The sequence below is a fragment of the Balaenoptera physalus genome, assembly GCF_965194825.1.
Source record: "Balaenoptera physalus genome assembly, chromosome: 17".
In the NCBI taxonomy this organism is placed as follows: Eukaryota; Metazoa; Chordata; class Mammalia; order Artiodactyla; family Balaenopteridae; genus Balaenoptera; species Balaenoptera physalus.
The window spans coordinates 2,356,569-2,369,526 of NC_138895.1; the positions used below are offsets into that span (position 1 = coordinate 2,356,569).

Genomic DNA, 12,958 nt, shown 5'->3' on the forward strand with positions numbered 1-12,958 from the left:
ATGTTATTCTCATTTTGTCTTTTTTGTTTTTGTTTATCTTTAATGCACCTGGGCAAAACCATGATTTCCAGCTATAGATGAGGCTGGCATTCGCCCGTAAATCCAGACATGGAGATAGCAAGCTCAGTAAGAACATGAACCATGCCCCAGAATCAACACTATAAATTTGCAATGCTAACATGAATAATTAAAAAGCAGAATTAGTCTGACACAGTTTCTTCTTTATTATGTTAACATTTTATATAACACTGGAAGGTGTGGTAATAACTGAATAAAATCCACATCTTGTATAATTACATAGGATTATCCAAATAATTGCTAAGATAATGACACCACCACCGCCTGCAATCAGTGACATGACGAAGGGCATGGGTAGCCAATCTGGTGGTTCCATCAAGACTAATATTAGGTGAACCTGGAAAGCAGGTAAGTGCCCTGGGGTAAGCAGGTATCTCACACTAAAAAGAGGGACTAGGCTGAACATGATGAAGGAAAATTGAAAATTCAAATTCTAAAACAGAGCTAAGAATATATGTGATACAGGGGAAAATGGGAAATCTAAAATACATACTAGTCTTGGGCACCAAAGAACTATAGGTGTGAAGTTTTATTTTGTCTTTTATTATTACTTTTCATAGCTAAGATAGTTAAAACTTAACCTTATATTCTTGAGCAGAGTTGAATTTCAATTATTTTAAAATTTGCACCATATATTCAAACTGCTTTGGAATATACATTCTCCACACATTTAAATGGCACTATTTTGAAAGTATCATGGCTTAAGACATGGAAAGGGGTTGACAGAGTGTTGTTCGCTACAAAATTCTTATAATTATTTTCAAAGACTAGCTGGAATTGTTGTGAATAATGTATTAACCTGAATTAATCTGAAAAGTAAATTATCTTTTAAACTTTTTTCCCTCTCATATAAATTAATGCTACTTATGGGAATATATTGATCTGACTCAATTAAACAACACTTGTAAAGTTAATGAAAACCGAGTATCTGTAGATTAAACATAGAGGATGAATTGCTTCATGATATTTTGTCAAGCGCAATGTGAGTATTGCTGTTGAATCCTGTTTTCCATTATCGCTGCAAAATGTTATTAAAAGTATATGCGAATTCAAAATCATTAAATCTTTTGACCTCTACAAATGAAATAAGCCCTGAAGACACAGCATCAAAATTCTAATTCTCCTTCAAACCATTGTATATTTGAGGACTCTAATTAATTCATTAGTTTTTTTACACGATAAAGTTCATCTTGACTTTGCATTCCATTTTAATTACTTTAAGAGTTCAAGAGCTGATTTGAACTTATGATAATTTTACTTGAGATATGTTATCTTGAAAAATTTCCTCAAACTCTCATTTGCAAATACATAGTCTAAGATATCACAAATATATTTAAAGGTAAAAGTAGCAAAAATGCAATAACCACAAATGAAAACATTGAAAATAAACACAAGGATGTGTTTGCCAAATCCCTTTATCTTATTTTCTTACCACCCTGGCCTTTTCTCCAAATGGAAATGCAAATGTGAAACCACAGTCTTCTGCCACTAAACCTCTTTCATGCCTCTTTTTAAATGTTTTATTCAGACTAGAGCAGGTAGTTGTTCCTGTGCTGAGCTGTAACTAGTTCTGAAACCTATTCTTTACAGACACTTCCCCAACACTCACCTCTAACATTGCATAATAATCACTCTTTAGGCGAAGGCTTTTAAATGAGCCTGTTAAAACACAGATGTTGGAGAGGGAAACCCAGGGAAGACTAGATTAATTCAACAGTCCCAAGATATTTTAAAAGGATCGTAGGGTTTACGGATAATTTTTATTCATAAAGTTTGGCCAAATGTGTTTGACTAATCATTTCTTTAAGACCCCACTTAATTCCATGTTCACTTATTCCTTCACTCCATAAATACTTATTTCCTGCCATGGACCAGGCACTGCCCTTGGTACAGTAACTGTTGAGGCACATTCTCCATGAGCACATCTTCCTTTGCTCCACCCCACGGGGCACCCTTAGTTCTCCTGTAGTCCCACAACGTACAGTCACTTAGCCTGCACTGACCCATATCCCTTGTGACTTCTGCTTCCTCTACCTGGACCGTCAGATCCTGGAGGGTGGTGGTTTTATTCCGTACACAGCACTGACCAGCGTCTGATTGTAATGGTGCTGGAGATGCTGGTAGCCTAGAAGTTAAAAATGTGTTGTATACATGTATATTCTTTGGCTTCCAACTCACATGCTGTATTTCCTAATGCCCTGTTTGGGCTGACTGGCTTACTACCCACTGACAATTTGAACTGATTTCAGAATATCCCGATAGACTAAAAAAATATAGGGCAATATTTCAAAATCCGGTTTTCCAATTCCAATCTTGAGGGACAATTTTCATAATATATTTATTTCAGAGACTTTTAAGGTATTGATTTGGGGGAGGAAAGGTGAATTTAGGAGTAGAATCTCTATTGCATTTAAGCTCTAGCTACATGGCTTTTTCCACAAAATAGCTTCCATTAACAACAGTGTTCACTTAGTACCTACTATGTGCTAAAAAGATGTGCAAGGTGATATCTCACTGTGGTTTTGATTTGCATTTCTCTGAAAATTAGTGATGTTGAGCATTTTTATATACTTGTTGATCCTTTATATGTCTTTTTTGGAAAAATGTCTATTCAGGTTTTCTGCCCACTTTTTCAGTTGGGTTGTTTGGTTCTTTTGCTATTAAGTTGTAGGAGTCTCTTATATATTTTGGATATTAATCCCATATTGGATATAGGGCTTGTAAATATTCTCTCACTTTCTATAGGTGCTGATTGTTTCCATTGCTATGGAGAAGCTTTTTAGTTTGATGTAGTCTCACTTGTTTATTTTTGCTTTCTTTGCCTGTGCTTTTGGTGTCCCATCCAAAAAATCATTGCCAAGATCAGTGTCAGTGAGCTGTCTCCCTATGTTCTCTTCTTGCTGGACATCTTAAATATGTGCAATTTTAACACATCAATCATCCTCCAATAAAGCTGGGGAAACTAAAGAAAGAAATTATTCATCAAAATTGAAAAAAATATGCAAGACATTGAGATTTTCATTGTGAAAAATATGAGATCCTTGTCAATGCACTTAGGGTCTAGGAACAGCTAAATAAACCATTACAACAACCATTAAGGACTGTCTTGAGGTTTGTACAGAAAGCAAAGGAAATACATGGGAAGCACATCTATTCTATTTTGCAGGATTCTTTGGAAAAAGATAGGGAGAAATTAGCCAAGAGGAGGAAGGTAAAGGATAAGCAAAGTGTTTCAGGTGGAATAAACTGGGAAGGTCCACCGATGACAAGGGCTACAGTTTATTGATTAAGCTCATGGGAATGTATGTGTCCCATCTTAAAGCAGCAGAGGTAAGACATGTATATCCACCTCACAAGGGTTTATTTGTAAAGCTCAAATGAGGTGAAAGTGTGAATATGCATGAGAATATGGGCCTTTCTAACTTCACTAGGGTGGCTTATATTTACAGTAAAGACTTATTTTTAAATTATTATTCAATTTACTTAATTTATTGAAGTACAAGTAAAAATAATTCGTTATTAAACCTAGTTTATACATATTACCCTATTTATAAATATAGTACCTCTTATCAAGTATTTACAAGGTTTTTATATCTTAGATGATTAAAATCCTTTATACATTGTAAACATTATAAATTTAATATATCCAGTTTCCTAAGTACCTAATTGTCTATCTAACAAGCAAAATATTTCTAGTTATTAAATAAGTCTTATAAATCTAATGAGTTATGCTCATAAAGTTGATTATTATAAGTTCTAAATATTACAATACTGCTTAAAATCTTAGTGAAAATTCCTTTATACCTTTCAATCATAAATGTTAAGGTAATGAGTCTCTTTACACATTTCAAGTAGAAAAATAAGTTTTATCTGTTAAGCCTCTAACCTGCCAAGTTCTTTTAAGCATAATAAATAATACTAAATGTTTGCAGTTGTTCTCAATGGAACACAAGAATATTCAGAAAATGGGCTTGATTTTCTTCATAATGTTTCATATTTAGTTCCAGTTTTTCTGGAATTCATATTTAATATGCTTACCCACTGACAAATATTATCATTCCAAACAAATCGAGATTCCCTTTTCAGTATTTTTATATCACCCATAGAGATACCTGGCCAGGATGATGGCTTGATTTGTACCCCAGACACTGTTTGAGAGCAGCAAGCCCTATAGTCACAAGAACAGAACTCCACAACTACTGAGGACTACAGGGTCTACAGACTCATCTGAGTTAAAGCTGAAGCCTACCAACCAAAGCTCTCCATCCACTGCTTGAATTAAACACATTTATTTACCGCTTAATTCTGTTCTGAAGTAATATTCCTCTTCTTCGCATCTGGTAGGACCACAGTTTCTTTAGATATTTCCCTGACGCCCCACTGGGCCCCCTTCATCCCCGGAGGGTCTGTCACCTCACGCACATCACTGATGTGTAGTCAGTGCCGGGCGCTGCCCTTGGCGCTGATGTACAACCAACACACGGGAGACTCATTCTTTCATGAGGTTTCCATGCTAATGAATTAGTGTCCCACTAGCAGTTAGGGCATTAAATGAGATCGTGGAAGAGTAACTGAATGACTCCTTCCTTAGTTGGTCAGGTAAGCCCTTTTCAAAAGAAAATAAACAAGATGTGTAAAAATCAGAGAAGAAGAGGAGAGAAGGAAGCGCTAGTGAGTTGGGATTGAACACAATGTACTTCAGCGTCTGAACGTCAGTCAGGCCGGAACACAGTAAGTTAGGGAGAGAAAGGCTAGAGAGAAAACCACAGCCAGATCTTGCAGACACTTTTAGGCAAAGATAAATTTGGGGTAAAAAGCCATCAGAGTTGTAAGCAAGGGTGCGGCATGGTCACATTTTAGAAAACCTTTCTATTGATTACTGTGTGAAAAACTGGTATTAAGGATTTAGAATGAAAGTAGTGGGGCAAGGATGCAGTTAATCAGGTGATGGATGGCGGTGAAATAAAGGTGGAGGTGGTGAGAAGAGGTCGGGCTCAGGATGTTTTCCAGGCACAGAATAAGTAAGACTTGCGGATGGAGTGACTCTGGGCACTGTGTGTGGAGACAATCAATCACTGCTGATGGATTAACTTCAAAACTTGGGCTTTGAGAACCATGGTTGTGGGAGCTCTACTGGGGGCATGTTGAGTTTGAAATGCTTATTTAACACCCAACTGGAAAAGTCAAGAGCACAGCCTGACATACAGGCCTGAGTTAAACGGAGATGAGTCAGGACTTAGGAATATATTTGAGAGTCATGACCTATAGGTGTCTTTAAGCCGTGAAAGAGTTGAGATCACAGACAGAGCAGGTAGACGGCCAAGGTTACAGTGCCCCGAGCCAGGGCTGCAACATTTTAAAGACAAGAAGAAAAGGAAGACCAACGAGGGAAAAGAAAAGAAAGGGAGCTCACGGGGAATACGTTATAGAAGGAAAAACTGAACTTTTGTTTGGATAGAAGCTCAGGGGAGAGAAAAAGAGTTCAAGATGGAAAACACGGTGAACGGTGTCAAATACTGAAAAGCATCTGGGTGAGGAATAAACAGAGAAGCAAGTGCTGGATGTGAGGACACGGACGTGAGGCCAGAGCCTGACCAGGGAGGGTCGCAGTGGGGAGCGCGTGCGGAGAGAAAGAGGACAGCGGCTCAGCAAGTCCTCTGGGTAAACACAGGCGATCTCGTGCTTCTACTCAGTGGAGCGGAGAGATGAGGGGACAGCTGGAAACCGTGTGGGCAAGGAGGCAAGTGCAGATGTTTTCATCAGGAGAAAACGTGGTTTTAGGATGAAAGAACTTAAATAATAAAAATAGCTGTACTGATGGTGCAGGGGAGAGGAAAGGTCCCAGCAGGAGCCAGGCTTTGAGAAGCGAGGCCAGCTCTCAGGTAAGGGCAGGTCTCTGACGGGAGCGGAGACAGCGATCCCCCGTCATGGGGAAGGAGGTGGAGAAGAGGGAGGAGGGGCACGCACTTGGCTGATGTGATGCGTAGGAAACAGAAAAGATGAAGAGGATTTCCATTTTTCTCAATGATACATAAAGGAAGACCATCAACAGAACGTGGAAGGGGGCTAGATTCAAAACTTATGAAGAGACAGAAGTTGTCAAACAGACATTTAGCAAAAGCAAAAGACACAGTGAGAAAGTATGGACAGTTGGCTTGATCTGATGTGGTGTCCGTTTGCCATGTTCCCAGGCAGAGGAGGGCTTGAGGCATTCTGCCAACGTTAGCTTTCTCTCAGGAATTTAACAGGAGAAAGAGATGATGGGGTAAGAATGCCTGCAAAAGAGAAATTATAGCAACTTACCGTGACGTCCAAGCTGAGTAGGGAGGATTTGACAACAAAATAGTGAGAAAAAGAGGCAGTGGCTTCACTGGTGGTGATGGCGTGAGAGGTGTGACATGGAAATGGGGGAGGGAATATGCAAAATCAGGTTTTATACATATGAATATTTGACTTTACAAATATTTGAAATTGTAGCAACTAAATATGACTGAGTTATTCACAGTTGATTGTCCTTCTAAAGACACAGCATATAGACATACCCAGTATCAACATACTTATTATCAACTTTACACACATGTATGCCTTTCTAAGACATACATATTTCCCCCCTTTGGGGGGAGAATTTATCATCAAAATGAACTTAGAGGAGTTCATTCAAATAAATTCCCTAAAATAGAAACTTACAACAGCTATTCATGATTTAAAGGATGGAATAACAAGAGAATAAGATATTCAAAGTGGTTTAGGTAACTTCCAATTTCCAGTTGGGCATTTAAGGAGTTGGAAAGTCATGGCACCTACAACAAGAAAAAACTAAACCAACTGAAAATCAAAACTCTTATTAGATCCATCAGACAGGTGAGGTCAAACGGCACATGGCTGCCCCTGAAGTCAGAGAGAACAGGCAGATACAGAGAATCACACTCACCAGCAGAAGCTCAGGGGCAGACATGCTGCTGGAACCAGTACGAGGACAGGAAAACCTAGCTAAAACTGACAAACAGCTAGAAGCTCAGTGTAGACAAGTTGAAATCTACACCTAGGCTTATCATATTCAAACTGCAGAACTGAAAGACCAAGAGATGATCTTGAAAGAAGCCAGAGGAGAAAAAAAACTTTACTTACAGAGGAGCAGGAGTAAGAATTACATCGGGCATCTCTTCAGAAACCATGAAAGCAAGAAAAGAGTGGGACAAAATACTTAAAATATTGCAAGAAAAAAACAACCACCCAGATTTCTGTACCCTGTGAAATTATCTTTCAAAAGTGAAGGAGAAATAAAGACTTTCTCAGACAAACAAAAACTGAGAGATTTTGTTGCCAGTAGATCTGCCTGCTTTGCAAGAAATGTTAAAAGAAATTCTTCAGAAAGAAGGAAAATGAGAGTGGTCGGAAACTAAGCTCTACATAAAGAAAGGAAAGACATTAGAAAATGAATAAATGGTAAAATAAAATCTTCTACTTTTCTTATTCTTAACTGACCTAATAGATAACAGTTTGTTTAAAATAATAACAAAACATTTGATGGTTATAGCTTAGAAGTATATGAAATGAACAACAGAAATGTTATAGGAAAGGGAAGGAGGAATTATGAACCCTCTGTAATAAAATATCTTCACTACCCATGAAAAAGTGATTTGTGTTGTTTGGAAGAAAACTTGGATTAGTTGTAAATGTATACAATAAACTCAAGGGCAATACTAAAAAAAAAAATTGATATGCCAAGAGAGAAGAAATAAATGGAGTCATTGGAATCATATATCATTTTAAATGTCAGTGGTCTAAACTCACTAATTAAAAGACTCAGACTGTCGAGTCGATGGAAAGACAAACCCAACCATATGTTGATCATAAGAAACAGTGATTTAGGGCACATGTCATGATGTTCTGCTGTAACATAGTCTCTCCGTATATACTGTCCCACATACACACCTTCTTAGCCTGGACGTGGACTCTTAAGACATCTACTGATACAGTGATTAGAATATCCACGCTTCCCCACTTGGTGAAAGCACAGGGCACCTCCCGAGGCTGACGGTTTAGTGTTCTATTTGGGTAATTACGTAATTTGGCTATTCACCTAAAGCGCTGTTGACACCTCTCTGATTTCCAGCTGGGCCCAGGGTCCTAGAAGAGTGCTCGTTAAGTGCCCCAAAGCAGTCTTTTCCATCAGGGTGATGTGTCTCCTGGATTTTGACCTGATTTAGGAACCAAGACCAGCGTCTAAAATCCCTAGAAAACATGGCGTAGCAGGGCCCACACTGACCAGGTGATCACGTGTGCCGTGCCCCTGGGCATTCACTTCCTCGGTGCTACTGGAGAAACGGTCTGAGCCCTAAGCTATCGTGTTTTCCACTAGACTGGCGATTAGGTGTATTTACCTCCCAAATGTGTCTCCACTTGGGAATGCCATGAAACCACCTGTGAACATTCTTTGCGTGCTTTAGGAGAGGACTTATACTAATATTGGGTCACCAGGCCACAGACTGAAAACTCCGGAGAGGAATTATCAGGCTAACAGAAGCATCCCAAACTCACCTCCCTTAGGCTGGCAAGTTTCCATTTCTGATTTCCTTACATGTGTTTCATCCCCAGACACAGTCTTATATTCAGAAGAGCAAATCTAGTCCTTACGTGCCACAGGCAACCACAATCCGCGTCCCGTTATACACAAGCAGATGCCTTAGCAACAGACCATCTTGATTTACGGCCACACAGAATTATGAAAGCTATGCCATTTGGCATTTTCTACGCTAGATGGTGGTGGTATTTCTCAAAGTCATTGGGAGAAACTAAGATTGTACACATGCCCTTGAAACCACAAACTGAGGAGCAATGTGCTCATTTACCTAGAGGATGAATCAGGAGCATTGCATCACTTCTTTTCACCAAATTATCCAGGTGGGATATTTAGGCAGAGCTAAAAATATCCTCTCCTATGGAGGAAACAGAGGTGTCTCCCTGTACTGGCTTTCGGTCAGCACCACACCCAAGAAAGGTAGCTCAGTGTATCGCTCCCTGGTGCTGAGTTACCCTCATGGCAACGTGCTGTCGCGTCCTCCTGGGCCTGTGGCCCGTGTGTGACTGAGGTCCATGGTCTCCCCATGTGGACTAACTGCCTGTCTCACCCCCATCCTTGCCCGGTGGTCAAGTTATCCACTTCTGACGTAGAGCTTACCCACGGCGCCTGCAACAGCGGGGACCTTGTAACGTGTCTTGGCCCCCGCCCCGAGGAGAGGTCGTGGGACTTGGCAGGTAAAGGATCACAGTGCTGCCTAGGTAGCCACTTACTATTGGAGCTGTTTTCACAATTATCTGTACATTGGCAAAGCTCTGACCCACTCTGATGTACCTTTAAGGAATTCAATGGAAGCCATTTAAGGACTTCCCTGGCGGTCCAGGTGTTGAGACTCCATGCTTCCAATGCAAGGGGCGCAGGTTCGATCCCTGATCGGGGAACTAAGATCCCACATGCCGCATGGCACAGCCAAAAAAAAACCAAAGGAAGCCATTTAATGCCAAGTATAAAGGGATGAGTGTCACCATGTGTCAACTTCCAGCACCTCCCACACATACGAGCAAGTTTAAACATGGACCTGGGACCACTGAATTGGGCAAAATGAAAGAAACATTTCGTGAGGGTCAAATATAAATTTATATCATTGCATCCTTCCCCGCTTCTCCGGCCAGAACATGAAGTGCGTGCTTCTCTCCCCTTCATGTTCATCATAAAGGCAGGGTCAGCTGTGAGTCAGCCAGCCCTTCGAACTGTTTTTCACCCTGTTTACGTAACAAGTGTTCACAGGGGTCATTGCAATTTTCAATGTGACAGCTGCTCTGAGGGTGACGGGGAATGTGGTCTGTTCGTGGAATTATGTCTCACTGCCTTTTCTTTTTGTCTTAAAGAGACAACCACAGGCTAAATAGATAGAGAACTTGCTGTTTTCAAACCTTTCGCTGTTTTCTCCAGAGATGCTTGTGCTACAAGATGGGGAAAGAATAGGTTAGAATAAGCGTGCGTTTCAGTCAACACCCATTTGTCATCCCCCAAAGGAGTCAAAAGGCCAGCAATGCACTCACACCTTTTTCTCGGGAGTTCCATCCGCAGCTGTTTTCAAGTGTTCGTTTCCTATTGGCGATGGATGCTATTTCTTATCACATCGGTGGTTTCCTCTTGCCCGAGTTCACTCGGCTACAACACAACACCGTAGATTGGGGGGCTAGTAAACATCAGAAATTTTTTCTCACACTTCTGGAGGCCAAGTGCAAGTTCAAGGCACCAGCTTGGTTAGGTCCGGTGAGGGCCCTCTCCCAGCTTCACAGCCAATCCTTCTCACTGTGTCGTCACAGGGCCCAAGAGGCACAGGGCCTCTCTCGGGTCTTTTTATAAGAACGCTAATCCCGTTCATGGGGGCTCCACCCTCAGGTCCTCATGAACCCCCCCCCAAGGGCCCCACCTCCCATCACCATCATCCTTGGGGGTTAGGATTTCAACATACAGATTTTGGAGGGACACAGATATTCGCACCTTAGCACCTCTGATGGGACGAATGAACCATCTCTCCACGTGGGGTGAGTGGCCTAAGTGCCTGCCTACATATTTCACGAGCTCAGCTAAGAAACAAGCTAAGGCACCTTCCTTCGCATTGCAATACCCCCTGAGCTGGTAACAGCTTTTTATGGGGGCGGGGGGCAGGGAGGGTGGACAACTACATGATCCAATTGAAATGTCATCGACGTTTACACACAGGGGACAATCATGGGGAGCGCTCCTTTCTGCCTGTATTTTCCTGACAGTGTATGTTTGATATCTGGATGTAACCAGAAGACAAACTTACAGTGCTTCAGTTATTAACACAATAGTCATTAGTGCCACAGATTAATGTAATATCCCTAAAAAAATTTTAATAACTCACTAACCAACAGAAGTATAGGTACTTTTACTTCAAAATTGTTACAATATTCAAACTCTCTGCCTATAGAGAAAAGCATTTCTAGTTTAACATCAATGATCAAAGACATAAGTCATGCCCTAGAGACCTGTGATTTAATATTTGGTTTTTTTTTTTAATTTTTGGTTGCTTCTTTGTTTTTACAAAATATTACTTCCCTTTAAATGATCTAAAGCATCTGGTTACATTACGTAGCTCACCCTAAGATACTTTTAACAAAGTACCCCATTAAATTATCCTGATACATCTCACCTAAATATGGAGTCTTATGAAAATATTCCAAGGAAATTAACATGAGGAAACATATAAGTTGCCCCTTTTAATGGAATGAAAATCAGGTAAAAAAAAAAAAGAGAAATACCAATGAAGCATCAATATTAATGCAATAAGAGAAAAAATTATGAGGTGGCAAAAGAATCCTGCAGAATACTAATATCAAGTGACATATCTCCCAAGTCAGAGATGAGCTGATATGACACTGACAGATTCACCCTTTGCTCTCCGAGCTCAGCGAGCGCCGGCCGTCATGAATCAGTCCACAGAGGCAGGCTGCAGGCAAAGCAACTTCCCTGGCAATGCCGATATACTGTGAGAAGCCTGAAGGAACTATTTCTGTCTAAAGCCCAACAAGCACGAATTCCACAGAATTTAATTAAAAACGTCTATGCATGTCAACTTTTAAAAATAATAGGAAAAAGATGATAGATTTGTGAAATAATCTCAAAAATACATCATTCCTTCCAGAGCAAATAAAAATGCCCAATTGGATATAAATAAATTGCACAAGGATTATGTCTCCAACAGGGGTCCCTGGGACTCCGTCCTCCTGTCAGCCCAACGGCCAGTCAAAAGGAGGAGAGAAGATGCAGCTCAGTCCAAACGACCTCAGGAAACTAGACTGAAATCCCACGGAATAATGTCGCTTCAATAGCGTCACTTAGTAACAAGGCCACACCTAGGAGCAAGGATGCAATCTTTTAATAAAATAGCAAAATGTTAACATTAGGGTTTTTCACCTAAAGAAGGAGGAGGAAAAATAGATAATTTTTTTGGCAATTGGCAGCTTCAGCCAGAAAAAGGAAAATAAGGAATGTATGTTATTATTGTAATTGTTAAGAAGACCAGTGTTGTTTGGAGTTAAGACATCCTAGACTGAAATCCAGGTTATGTGAATTCCAAGGTTATACAGATCAGGGCTAGTTATGTCAGCTCCCAGGCCCCCTTTCCAACTGTGAAATGGAAATAATGATCGTACCTCCCATATGACTATTTCAAGGACAAAACAAGATAACATACTAATGAACAGCTAGATTTGATTTGCTAATACTTTGTTGAGGATTTTTGTATCTTACTTCATTATAGATATTGATCTGTAGTTTTGGGGCGGTTTTCGGATACTCTGTCTAGTTTGCATATCAGGGTAATATTAGCCTCATAAAATGAGTTGGTAAATCTTTCTTTTTCTTCTATTTTGTGTTTGTAAAATTGGTCTTAATTCTTTAAAATTTTGGTAGAATTCTTCAGTAAAACCATCTGGGCCTGAAGACTTCTTTTTCAGGAGCTTTTAAATTACAAATTCAATTTCTTTTATAGTTACAGCAAGATTCAGCTCTTCTATTTTACCTTGGTTGAGTTTTGGTAGTTTATGGTTTTTGAGGAATTGGTCCGTTTCATCTAAGGTAGCAAATTTATGAAAGCAAAGTTGTCTGTAGTATTTCTTTATTATCTTTTTAATGGCTACAGAACCTGTAGAGATATTCTGGTTTCATTCTTGATACTGGTGACCTTTGTCTTATCTCTTATCTTTGCGAATCTTGCTAGAGTTTTCCATTTTGATTTTCTCTAAGAAATAACTCTTTATCACACTCATGTTCTCTGTAGTTTTCCTGTTTTCAATTTTATTCATTTTTGCTTTTACCTTTATT

General features: G+C 39.9%; 1 protein-coding gene across 11 annotated transcripts in view; it reads right to left on the reverse strand.

Moving 5' to 3' along the window:
* Positions 1-12,958, reverse strand: part of LOC309646588 (uncharacterized protein) — a 341,945-nt gene that overhangs the window by 105,658 nt on the left and 223,329 nt on the right. The gene's annotated exons all lie outside the window — the stretch shown is intronic.